Source organism: Carcharodon carcharias (assembly GCF_017639515.1).
Source record: "Carcharodon carcharias isolate sCarCar2 chromosome 39 unlocalized genomic scaffold, sCarCar2.pri SUPER_39_unloc_8, whole genome shotgun sequence".
Classification (NCBI taxonomy): domain Eukaryota; kingdom Metazoa; phylum Chordata; class Chondrichthyes; order Lamniformes; family Lamnidae; genus Carcharodon; species Carcharodon carcharias.
This window is the reverse complement of record NW_024470847.1, coordinates 27,076-39,608: the sequence shown is the minus strand read 5'-3', so window position 1 is coordinate 39,608 and position 12,533 is coordinate 27,076. Positions and strand designations below refer to the sequence as shown.

Below are 12,533 nucleotides of genomic sequence, written 5' to 3'. Positions count from 1 at the left end.
CCCTCTACACCGTCCCCATCAAACACTCCCAGGACAGGTACAGCACGGGGTTAGATACAGAGTAAATCTCCCTCTGCACTGTCCCCATCAAACACTCCCAGGACAGGTACAGCACGGGGTTAGATACAGAGTAAATCTCCCTCTACACTGTCCCCATCAAACACTCCCAGGACAGGTACAGCACGGGGTTAGATAGAGAGTAAATCTCCCTCTACACTGTCCCCATCAAACACTCCCAGGACAGGTACAGCACGGGGTTAGATACAGAGTAAATCTCCCTCTACACTGTCCCCATCAAACACTCCCAGGACAGGTACAGCACGGGGTTAGATAGAGAGTAAATCTCCCTCTACACTGTCTCCATCAAACACTCCCAGGACAGGTACAGCACGGGGTTAGATACAGTGTAAATCTCCCTCTACACTGTCTCCATCAAACACTCCCAGGACAGGTACAGCACGGGGTTAGATACAGAGTAAATCTCCCTCTACACTCTCCCCTGTGTTAATTCCATCTTCATTCTCCCTGGGCTCCATGTCTATCTCTCTTTCAGTTTGCAGATTCTCTCTCTCTCCCTCCCTTTAGTTCACTCTGATGTGTGTTTTCTGTTCAGTCTCATTCTCTCCCTGTTCCTGACTCTCTGGATCTTTATTGGAAACAGAGAACATTCCCAGTCGGAGCCTCGGGCTACTCACTGACTGAGAATTCCCCTTAAACCAGCTGACGGTGAATTCCCAATAAGAAAATCAGGGGGTGGGATCAGTTCCTCACCGGATCCTTTATAAAGAGCAGCCTTACCCAGAGTCCCCAGACTTTCAGACCAGACGGGAATCTCGACGTTGTCAGTAAGTCTCTTAGTGAGATGTTGGGGAATCTCTCAGCAGCCCCCTGAGTCTCTCCCCCACCAATCTCCCCCTCTCTCTGTCTCTCTCTCTCTCTCTCCCCTCTGTCTCTCTCCCTCTCTCTCTATCTCTCTCTGTCACTCTCTCTCTCTCTTTCTCCCTCTTTCTCTCTCTCTGTATCTCTTTCCGTCTCTCTCTGCTTCTCTGTCTCAGCCTCTCTCGGTCTTTCTCTGTATTTCTCTCTCCCTGTCTGTCTGTCTCTTTCTTCTCTTTTTCTCTCTCTCTGTCGCTCTCATCCTATCTCTGTCTGTCTGTCTCCCTCTCTCTCTGTCTGTTTCTATCTCACTCTCAGTCTTTGTCTCTCTTTCTCACTCTCTCGCTCAATCTCTGTCTTTGTCTCTGTTTTACTCTCTCTCTGTTCTCTCTGCCTGTGTCGCTCTGTCTCGCTCTCTTTCTCTCTCTCTCTATTCTCCAAATCATCTCTCTCCCTCTCTGTCCCTATATCTTTATCTCTCTCTGTCTTACTCTCCCTGTCCCTCTGTCTCTCTCTCTCATCATTTCTCTCCCTTTCTCTGCCTCGCTGTCTGTCTCTTTCACTCCCTCTGTCTCGCCCTCTCTCTCCCTCTCTCTCTCTCCAAGATCCAAGGAAGAGGCATACAAATTGGCTAAAAAAAACAACAGACCTGAGGACTGGGAGCAGTTTAGAATTCAGTAAAGGAGGATCAAGGGATTGATTAAGAAGGGGAAATAGATTAAGTGAGTAAGCTTGCGGGGAACATAAAAACTGACTGTAAAAGTTTCTAAAGGTATGTGAAGAGATAAAGATTGGTGAAGACAAATGTAGGTCCCTTACAGTCAGAAACAGGGGAATTTATAATGGGGAACAAAGAAATGGCTGACCAACTAAATACAGACTTTGGTTCTGTCTTCACAAAGGAGGAACTAATAACATACCAGAAATGTTGGGGAACACAGGGGTTAGTGAAAGGGAGGAACTGAAAGAAATCATTATTAGAAGAGAAATGGTGTTGGGGAAACTGATGGGATTGAAGGCCGATAAATCCCCAGGGCCTGATAATCTACACCCCAGAGTCCTGAAGGGAGTGGCCCTAGAAATAGTGGATCATTGGTTCCGAGATTGTATAGACTCAGGGACAGTTCCTACAGATTGGAGGGTAGCTAATGTAACCCCAGTATTTAAAAAGGGAGGCAGAGAGAAAACAGGGAATTATAGACCAGTCAGCCTGACGTCGGTAGTGGGGAAAATTCTAGAGTCCATTATAAAAGATTTAATAGCTGAGCAGGTGGAAAACAGAGACAGAATCGGACAGAGTCAGCATGGATTTACAAAAGGGAAATCATGCTTGACAAATCTACTGGAATTTTTCGAGGATGTAACTAGTAGAGTTGATGAGGGGGAGCCAGTGGATGTGGTTTATTTGGACTTTCAGAAGGCTTTCGACAAAGTCCCACATAAGAGATTGGGCTGTAAAATTAAAGCACATGGGATTGGGGGTAGTGTATCGAGATGGATAGAAAACTGATTGGCAGACAGGAAACAAAGAGTAGGAGTAAACGGGTCTTTTTCTGAATGGCAGGCAGTGACTAGTGGGGTACTGCAGGGATTGGTGCTGGGACCCCAGTTATTCACAATATATATTAATGATTTAGATGAGGGAACTAAATGTAATATCTCCAAATTTGCAGATGACACAAAGCTGGGTGGGAGGGTGAGCTGTGAGGAGGATGCAGAGATGCTTCAGTGTGATTTGGACAAGCTGAGTGAGTGGGCAAATGCATGGCAGATGCAGTATAATGTGGATCAGTGTGAGGTTATCCACTTTGGTGGCAAAAACAGGAAGGCAGATTATTATCTGAATGGTTATAAATTGAGAGAGGGGAATGTGCACCGAGACCTGGGTGTCCTTGTACACCAGTCGCTGAAGGTAAACATGCAGGTACAGCAGGCGGTAAAGAAGGCAAATGGTATGTTGGTCTTCATAGTCAGAGGATTCGAGTACAGGAACAGGGATGTCTTGCTGCAATTGTACAGGGCCTTGGTGAGACCTCACCTGGAATATTGTGTACAGTTTTGGTCTCCTTATCTGAGGAAGGATGTTCTGGCTATAGAGGGAGAGCAGCGAAGGTTTACCAGACTGATTCCTGGGATGGTGGGACTGACATATGAGGAGAGATTGAGTCGGTTAGGATTATATTCGCTGGAGTTCAGAAGAATGAGGGGGGATCTCATAGAAACCTATAAAATTCTAACAGGACTAGACAGGGTAGATGCAGGAAGGATGTTCCCGATGGTGGGGGGAGTCCAGAACCAGGGGTCACAGTCTGAGGATATGGGGTAGACCATTTAGGACTGAGATGAGGGGAAATGTCTCCACCCAGAGAGTGGTGAACCTGTGGAATTCACTACCACAGAAAGTAGTTGAGGCCAAAACATTGTATGTTTTGAAGAAGGAGTCAGATAAAGCTCTTGGGGTGAAAGGGATCTAAGGATATGGGGAGAAAGCGGGAGCAGGATATTGAGTTGGATGATCAGCCATGATCATAATGAATGGGGGAGCAGGCTCGAAGGGCTGAATGGCCTCCTCCTGCTCCTGGCTTCTATGTTTCTCTCTCTCTCTCACAATCTGCCTCTCTCTCTCTCTCTGTCTCTCTCTCCCTCTGTCTCACTCCCTGTCTATCTCACTCCAACTCATTCCCTCTCTTTCTCTCTCTCTACCTCCCTCTCTCTCTCTCTGCCTCCCTCTCTCTCTCTCTGTCTTAATGTCTCTCTATGGTTCTCGCTGTCTCTCACAGTCTGTCTATCTCTCTCTATCTATCTATCTATCTCACTCTTTGTCTTTCTCTCTCTGTCTCTCCCTCTCGGTCAAACTCTCTGTCTCTCCCTCTCTCAGGCTTTCTCTCTCCTGTACTTGTGCCAATCTTCAATTCAATAACTCTCTCCCAATTTGCTCTGCTCCCTCTCTCCCAGATTTGACTCACTGTCGGGAATTTGGTTTTCTGTCTGTGACAGAGAGAGTCCACATTGGACAGAATTCCCAGCACACCAATCGGATCAGCGGGAAGAGAACTGGGAGATGTCCCGAGTGACCGTGATTAACAACTGCGGACAGACCGTTCAGGTCAGAGTGGATCACTGTGACAAGACAGATTTTGAAATTAGCTCTGAAAAGGGCAGAAATAAACAGCAGTTAAACCGTTCTAGTGATTCTGTCAACATCAGAGCTGAGTTCCAGACTGGAATTTGGCTGTTTTCAACATTATGGAAAGGAGAGAAGACAATAACTACAGAAAAAACCATCACATTGTCCAGGTCAAACGAGACGGGTAAAATCGAGATCAAAGAGGCAAATTAGGGATGTGTAATTCCTGATCCTGTGCCTCCCCCAGGTCAGGATAAGATCACCCTGTGTCCCAAAATACAATAAACAGATCAATGAATCTTCACCCGGACTCCTCACTCTCTCCAACTGCAGCAGCTTTCAACACAGCCCATCACTCACACAATCCATCAGTGTCAGGGACAGAGAGTAGCAGAGACAACAACACCAGGACTGAGGGAGTGCAGCACTGTCAGAGGGTCAGTACTGAGGGAGTGCAACACTGTCAGAGGGTCAGTACTGAGGGAGTGCAACACTGTCAGAGGGTCAGTACTGAGGGAGTGCTGCACTGTCAGAGGGTCAGTAGTGAGGGGTTGCTACACTGTCAGAGGGTCAGTACTGAGGGAGTGCTGCACTGTCAGAGGGTCAGTACTGAGGGAGTGCTGGACTGTCAGAGGATCAGTACTGAGGGAGTGCCGCACTGTCAGAGGGTCAGTACTGAGGGAGTGCTGCACTGTCAGAGGGTCAGTACTGAGGGAGTGCAACACTGTCAGAGGGTCAGTACTGAGGGAGTGCAACACTGTCAGAGGGTCAGTACTGAGGGAGTGCCGCACTGTGGGAGGGTCAGTACTGAGCGAGTGCTGCACTGTCAGAGAGTCAGTACTGAGGGAGTGCTGCACTGTCAGAGGGTCAGTACTGAGGGAGTGCTGCGCCGTCAGAGGGTCAGTACCGAAGGAGTGCAGCACTGTCAGAGGGTCAGTACTGAGGGAGTGCCGCACTGTCAGAGGGTCAGTACTGAGGGAGTGCCGCACTGTGAGAGGGTCAGTACTGAGCGAGTGCTGCACTGTCAGAGGGTCAGTACTGAGGGAGTGCTGCACTGTCAGATGGTCAGTACTGAGGGAGTGCTGCACTGTCAGAGGGTCAGTACTGAGGGAGTGCTGCACTGTCAGAGGGTCAGTACTGAGGGAGTAATGCACTGTCAGAGGGTCAGTAACGAGGGAGTGCTTCACTGTCAGAGGGTCAGTACTGAGGGAGTGCTGCACTGTCAGAGGGTCAGTACTGAGGGAGCACTGCACTGTCAGATGGTCAGTGCTGAGGGAGTGCAGCACTGTCAGAGGGTCAGTACTGAGGGAGTGCTGCACTGTCAGAGGGTCAGTACTGAGGGAGTGCTGCACTGTCAGAGGGTCAGTACTGAGGGAGTGCTGCACTGTCAGATGGTCAGTACTGAGGGAGTGCTGCACTGTCAGAGGGTCAGTACTGAGGGAGTTCTGCACTGTCAGATGGTCAGTACTGAGGGAGTGCCGCACTGTTGGAGGGTCAGTACTGAGGGAGTGCTGCACTGTCAGAGGGTCAGTACTGAGGGAGTGCCGCACTGTCAGAGGGTCAGTACTGAGGGAGTGCTGAACTGTCAAAGGGTCAGTACTGAGGGAGTGCCGCACTGTCAGAGGGTCAGTACTGAGGGAGTGCTCCACTGTCTGACGGTCAGTACTGAGGGAGTGCTACACTGTTGGAGGGTCAGTACTGAGGGAGAGCTGCACTGTTGGAGGGTCAGTACTGAGGGAGTGTTGCACTGTCAGAGGGTCAGTGCTGAGGGAGTGCTGCACTGTCAGAGGGTCAGTACTGAGGGCGTGCTGCACTGTCAGAGGGTCAGTACTGAGGGAGAGCCGCACTGTCAGAGGGTAAGTACTGAGGGAGTGCTGCACTGTCAGAGGGTCAGTACTGAGGGAGTGCCGCACTGTTGGAGGGTCAGTACTGAGGGAGTGCTGCACTCAGAGGGTCAGTACTGAGGGAGTGCCGCACTGTCAGAGAGTCAGTAATGAGGGAGTGCTGCACTGTCAGAGGGTCAGTACTGAGGGAGTGCCTCACTGTCAGAGGGTCAGTACTGAGGGAGTGCCGCACTGTCAGAGGGTCAGTACTGAGGGAGTGCTGCACTGTCAGCGGGTCAGTACTGAGGGAGTGATGCACTGTCAGAGGGTCAGTACTGAGGGAGTGCTGCACTGTCAGAGGGTCAGTACTGAGGGAGTGCCGCACTGTTGGAGGGTCAGTACTGAGGGAGTGCTGCACTGTCAGAGGGTCAGTACTGAGGGAGTGCCGCACTGTCAGAGTGTCAGTACTGAGGGAGTGCTGAACTGTCAAAGGGTCAGTACTGAGGGAGTGCCGCACTGTCAGAGGGTCAGTACTGAGGGAGTGCTGCACTGTCAGAGGGTCAGTACTGAGGGAGTGCTGCACTCTCAGAGGGGCAGTACTGAAGGAGTGCTGCACTGTCAGACGGTCAGTACTGAGGGAGTGCAGCACTGTCAGAGGGTCAGTACTGAGGGAGTGCTGCACTGTCAGATGGTCAGTACTGAGGGAGTGCTGCACTGTCAGAGGGGCAGTACTGAGGGAGTGCTGCACTGTCAGAGGGTCAGTGCTGAGGGAGTGCTGCACTGTCAGAGGGTCAGTACTGAGGGAGTGCTGCACTGTCAGAGGGTCAGTACTGAGGGAGTGCCTCACTGTCAGAGGGTCAGTACTGAGGGAGTGCTGCACTGTCAGAGGGTCAGTACTGAGGGAGTGCAGCACTGTCAGAGGGTCAGTACTGAGGGAGTGCTGCACTGTCAGATGGTCAGTACTGAGGGAGTGCTGCACTGTCAGAGGGGCAGTACTGAGGGAGTGCTGCACGGTCAGAGGGTCAGTACTGAGGGAGTGCTGCACTGTCAGTGGGTCAGTACTGAGGGAGTGCTGCACTGTCAGGGGGTCAGTACTGAGGAGTGCCGCACTGGCAGAGGGTCAGTACTGAGGGAGTGCTGCACTGTCGGAGGGTCAGTACTGAGGGAGTGCAGCACTGTCAGAGGGTCAGTACTGAGGGAGTGCTGCACTGTCGGAGGGTCAGTACTGAGGCGGTGCAGCACTGTCAGAGGGTCAGTACTGAGGAGTGCTGCACTGTCAGCGGGTCAGTACTGAGGGAGTGCTGCACTGTCAGAGGGTCAGTACTGAGGGAGTGCTGCACTGTCAGCGGGTCAGTACTGAGGGAGTGCTGCACTGTCGGAGGGTCAGTACTGAGGGAGTGCTGCACTGTCAGATGGTCTGTACTGAGGGAGTGCTGCACTGTCAGAGGGTCAGTACTGAGGGAGTGCCGCACTGTCAGTGGGTCATAACTGAGGGAGTGCTGCACTGTCAGATGACGATGTAACCCCAGCCTCCAATCCCTGTGTAGAATCCTCCTTTGGTTTCGCTGCTGCTTCTCGCTCAGTTTCTGATCCTCTTTAGCCCCCGGTTATTTCTGTCTGATGTGAAACCAGTTATTCCTGTCCCAGAATCTCTGCAGGTTCCTGCAGTTTACAGCAGCAATGAGGAAGTGGGGACTGACCCTCTCAGGGAACAGCACATAGAAACATCGAAATTAGGACAGGAGGAGGCCATTCAGCCCTTCAGCCCTGCTCCTTATGAATGTGGCTGATCCTCTATCTCTACGCCGTACTCCCGCTCTCTCCCCGCCCCCTTCACACTGTTAGAGTCCAGAAACCTATCTATATCCTTCTTAAATATATATTCAGGGACTTGGCCTCCACAGCCTCTGTGGTAGAGAATTCCACAGGTTCACCAGCCTCTTAGTGAAGAAGTTTCTCCTCATCTCAGTCCTAAATGCTCTACCCCGTATCCTCAGACTGTGACCCCTTGTTCTAGACCCCCCCCAGCCAGAGGAAACATCCTCCCTGTGTCCAGTCTGTCCATCCCTGTGTCTAGTCTGTCCATCCTTGCATCCAGTCACTCCATCCCTGCATCCAGTCTGTCCATCCCTGTGTCCAGTATCTCCATCCCTGTGTCCAGTCTGTCCATCCCTGCATTCAGTCTGTCCATCCCTGTGTCCAGTATCTCCATCCCTGTGTCCAGTCTGTCCATCCCTGCATCCAGTATCTCCATCACTGCATCCAGTATCTCCATCACTGCGTCCAGTATCTCCATCACTGCGTCCAGTCTCTCCATCTCTGCGTCCAGTCTGTCCGTCTCTGCGTCCAGTCTCTCCATCTCTGCGTCCAGTCTGTCCATCCCTGCGTCCAGTCTGTCCATCCCTGCGTCCAGTCTGTCCGTCTCTGCGTCCAGTCTCTCCATCTCTGCGTCCAGTCTGTCCATCCCTGCGTCCAGTCTGTCCATCCCTGTCAGAATTTTATATGTTTCAATGAGATCCCCTCTCATTCTTCTAAACTCCAGTGAATACAGGCCTAGTCAGCCCAATCTCTCCTCACTCGACAATCCCTCCATCCCAGGACTCAGCCTGGTGAACCTTCGCTGCTCTCCCTCTGTGTCAAGTCTATCCTTTCTTAGGTAAGGAGACCAAAGCTGCACACAACACTCCAGGTGTGGTCTCACCAAGGCCCTGTACAGCTGCAGTAAGACATCCTTGCTCCTGTACTCAAGTCCTCTCACAATGAAGGCCAACATAGCATTTACCTTGCTAACTGCTTGGTGCAGCTACACGCCAGCTGTCAGTGACTGGTGTACAAGGACACCCAGCTCCCTTTGTGCTGCTCGGGGAGTTACAGATAGTTTCAGCAAAATATATTTGTATCACTGGCTGTTAGGAATGAGGCTTAGCTTCAAGTTGAAGTTCAAGCTGTTTTTCTGAATTTGGTGTGTTCAGGGAGGGGGGAACTAGAGTCTTAGTTTCAGTTTCAAAGGAGCCGGCATTTTAATGAGGTTTTACGACTCTTGAAGTGGATTGAAAAGAGACACAGGGTGGAAGATCCCGGTCTGCTTCGTCCCAAGAGGATCCTCACACAGGGGCTGAGGCGGTGGAAGCAGCTTGAGGTCCGTGGGCGATGACACTCTCCGGGGAAGGGGCCATCTACAGTCTCTCTCTCTGTCTCTCTCTCTCCCTCTCTCTCGCTGGACATATCAGCAGCTGCTGAGGGGAATAAGAAGAATCGTGGACGTGTTGCACCAAAGTTAAATCAACAGCGAATGTCGAGGGAGTGGGGATACCATCTCAGTGATGTCGAGGGCCAGGGGGCAGGAACCTGGACAAGGTCCTGGGCAGACGGTGGTGGGACTGGTGTTGTTACAGGACTGGTGACCTGGAGACCCAGGGTAAGGCTCTGGGCACCCGGGTATAAATGCCCCCTGGACAGACGGCAGAGAGAGAGAGGGACAGAGTTAACGTTTCCGAGCCTGTATGTCTCTTCTTCGTAGCTACAAGTGCCGAGCTCTGAGTGCACCTGAGTTGGGAGCTGGGGCTCACCGGCAGAGGATTTGCAATGGGAGGAAACAGCCCGGACAGACTTTTATTGAGTTTGGGAGGGTGAAACAGAGGAATTTCGAGCAGCGGAAAGGGGCATTGACAGGGGAGACAAGGCATGGATCTCTGAGAGGAGTAATTCTTTTGGAAGAATTGAATCATTCCCTCCTTCAGGAGGTGGGAATCATGGGGAAGGACAGGGGGTTAGAGCGTCCAGGAGAGCAGCAAGGGGCAGCTGATGTCTACGAGCTGTAGGTCTGTAGGTCAGAACCCTTCCTCTGTCACCCCTTTAAACCCGAGAGGGACAGAACGTGGGAAGGGGGAATGAAGACAGGTAGTCGGGGAATAGGAGGAGCAGCTGGGAATTTTCAGGGAGCTTCTCCTCAGACCAGGAGCTGAGGGGAGACATGGCAGGTAAAGAACTGGGGATGTGGGCACAGTTAACCCCAGGGAGACTTGAAGGGCAGATACAGGAAGCATAAGACATAGGGGCAGAAATTAGGCCAGTCAGTCCATCGAGTCTGCTCCACCATTCAATCATGGCTGATAGGTTTCTCAGCCCCATTCTCCCGCCTTCTCCCCGTAACCTTTGATCCCCTTACCAATCAAGAACCTATCTATCTCAGTCTTAAATACACTCAATGACCTGGTCTCCACAGCCTTCTGTGGCAATGAATTCCATAGATTCACCACTCTCTGGCTAAAGAAGTTTCTCCTAATCTCTGTTCTAAAAGGTCTTCCCTTTACTCTGAGGCTGTGCCCTCGGGTCCTAATCTCTCCTACTAATGGAAACATCTTCCCCACATCCACTCTATCCAGGCCTTTCAGTATTCTGTAAGTTTCAATCAGATCCCCCCTCATCCTTCTAAACTCCATCCAGTATAGACCCAGAGTCCTCAAACGTTCCTCATATGTTAAGCCTTTCATTCCTGGGATCATTCTCGTGAACCTCCTCTGGACCCTCTCCAGGACCAGCACATCCTTCCTGAGATACGGGGCCCAAAATTGCTCACAATATTCTAAATGTGGTCTGACCAGACCTTATAAAGCCTCAGCAGCACATCCCTGCTTTTATATTCTAGTCCTCTCGAAATAAATGTCAACATTGCATTTGCCTTCCTAACTACTGACTCAACCTGCAAGTTAACCTTAAGAGAATCCTGGACTAGGACTCCCAAGTCCCTTTGCATTCCAGATTTCTGAATTCTCTCCCCATTTAGAAAATAGTCTATAGCTCTATTCTTCCTACCAAAGTGCATGACCTCACACTTCCCCACGTTGTATTCCATCTGCCACTTCTTTGCCCATTCTCCTAACCTGTGCAAATCCTTCTGCAGCCTCCCCGCCTCCTCGATACTACCTGTCCCTCCACCTATCTTTGTATCATCTGCAAACTTAGGCAGGATGCCCTCAGTTCCTTCATCTAGATCATTAATGTATAAAGTGAAAAATTGTGGTCCCAACACTGACCCCTGCGGAACCCCTCTAGTCACCGGCCGCCATCCTGAGAAGGACCCCCTTATCCCCACTCTCTGCCTCCTGCCAGACAGCCAATCTTCTATCCATGCTAGTACCTTGCCTCTAACACCATGGACTCATCTTACTGAGCAGCCTCCTGTGCGGCACCTTGTCAAAGGCCTTCTGGAGGTCCAAGTAGATAACATCCATTGGCTCTCCTTTGTCTAACCTACTCGTTACCTCCTCAAAGAATTCTAACAGGTTTGTCAGGCATGACCTTCCCTTGATGAAACCATGCTGACTTTGCCCTATTTTACCATGCACTTCCAAGTATTCTGAAATCTCATCCTTAATAATGGACTCTAAAATCTTACCAACGACCGAGGTCAGGCTAATCGGCCTGTAATTTCCCGTCTTTTGCCTCACTCCCTTCTTAAACAGGGGGGTTACATTAGCGATTTTCCAGTCCTCTGGGACCCTGCCTGACTCCAGTGATTCCTCAAAGATCTCCACTAACGCCTCCACTATCTCTTCAGCTATCTCCTTCAGAACTCTGGGCTGTAATCCATCTGGTCCGGGTGATTTATCCACCTTCAGACCTTTCAGTTTTCCTAGCACCTTCTCCTTGGTAATGGCCACCATACTCACATCTGCCCCCCCGACTCTCTTGAACTTTGGGGATGTTACTCGTGTCTTCCACCGTGAAGACTGACGCAAAGTACCTATTCAGTTCCTCCGCCATTTCTTTGTTCCCCACTACTACTTCTCCAGCGTCATTTTCCAGCGGCCCAATGTCCACTTTTGCCTCTCTTACCCTTTATATGTCTAAAAAAACTCTTGCCATCTTCTTTTATATTACTGGCTAGTTTACCCTCATATTTAGTCTTCTCCCTCCTTATTTCTGTTTTAGTTGTCCTCTGTTGGTCTTTGTAGGCTTCCCAATCCCCTGGTTACCCACTGCTCTTCGCCACATTGTATGCTTTCTCTTTAGCTTTTATGCTGTCCCTGAATTCCCTTGTCAGCCATGGTTGCCTCATCCTCCCTTTAGTACGCTTCTTCTTCCTAGGGATGAATTTTTGCTGTGTCTCCCAAATTACTCCCAGAAACTCCTGCCATTGCTGTTCCACTGTCTTTCCTGCTAGGCTCATCTCCCAGTCAATTCTGGGCAGCTCCTCCCTCATGCCTCTGTAGTTGCCTTTATTCAACTGTAATACCGTTACATCTGATTCCAGCTTTTTCCTCTCAAGTTGCAGGGTAAGTTCTATCATATTATGGTCACTTCCTCCTAAGGGTTCCTTCACCTTAAGCTCCCTTATCAAATCTGCCTCATTACACATCACTAAATCTAGAATTGCCTGTTCCCTAGTGGGCGCCACCACAAGCTACTCCAAAAAGCCATCTCGTAGACATTCCACACATTCCTTTTCTTGGGATCCACTACCAACCTGATTTTCCCAGTCTACCTGTATATTGAAATCCCCCATGATCACTGTAACCTTGCCTTTCTTACACACCTTTTCTATCTCCTGGTGTATCTTGTGCCCCACATCCTGACTACTGTTCGGGGGCCTGTACATAACTCCCATTATGGTTTTTTTACCTTTGCGGTTCCTCAACTCTACCCACACAGATTCTACATCATCTGGCCCTACGTCATTTCTTGCTATCGATTTAATTTCATTT

At 50.3% G+C, this 12,533-nt stretch overlaps 1 long non-coding RNA gene across 1 annotated transcript; it reads left to right on the top strand.

Moving 5' to 3' along the window:
* Nucleotides 1-758: 758 nt before the first annotated feature.
* On the top strand, nt 759-4,307 carry LOC121275002. Its single transcript, XR_005942341.1, has 2 exons — nt 759-845; nt 3,832-4,307. It is a non-coding gene; the product is annotated as an uncharacterized LOC121275002 (long non-coding RNA).
* Nucleotides 4,308-12,533: the final 8,226 nt, after the last annotated feature.